This window comes from Octopus bimaculoides, chromosome 7 (assembly GCF_001194135.2).
Source record: "Octopus bimaculoides isolate UCB-OBI-ISO-001 chromosome 7, ASM119413v2, whole genome shotgun sequence".
Taxonomy (NCBI): Eukaryota; Metazoa; Mollusca; class Cephalopoda; order Octopoda; family Octopodidae; genus Octopus; species Octopus bimaculoides.
The window spans coordinates 61,350,956-61,351,462 of record NC_068987.1 but is presented as its reverse complement, the minus strand read 5'-3'; the positions used below and the strand labels follow the sequence as shown (position 1 = coordinate 61,351,462).

Genomic DNA, 507 nt, shown 5'->3' with positions numbered 1-507 from the left:
CGCCTTTAGTCGAGCAAATCGACCCTAGGACGTATTCTTTGTAAGCCTAGTACTTATTCTATCGGTCTCTTTTGCCGAACCGCTAAGTTACGGGGACAAACACAGATATACAAACATATACACACGTACATACATACATGTATATATCGTTTTTCCATTCTCTGAACTTTCCATCTTACCGACGAAGGGCTACGCCCGAAACGTCATACACTCTCTCTTTCCTTTCCCGAGCGTCCAATAACACTATCCGTATCACGTCCTCACTTTGTTGTTTTTTTGTTATTGTTTTTTGTGTTTTTTTGAACTTATATATCATCATCATCATCATCATCATCGTTTAACGTCCGCTTTCCATGCTAGCATGGGTTGGACGATTTGACTGAGGACTGGTGAAACCGGATGGCAACACCAGGCTCCAGTCTAATTTGGCAGAGTTTCTACAGCTGGATGCCCTTCCTAACGCCAACCACTCAGAGAGTGTAGTGGGTGCTTTTACGTGTCACCCGC

At 43.8% G+C, this 507-nt stretch overlaps 1 protein-coding gene across 1 annotated transcript in view; it reads left to right on the top strand.

Moving 5' to 3' along the window:
* Positions 1-507, top strand: part of LOC106874649 (protein FAM135A) — a 303,488-nt gene that overhangs the window by 153,956 nt on the left and 149,025 nt on the right. The gene's annotated exons all lie outside the window — the stretch shown is intronic.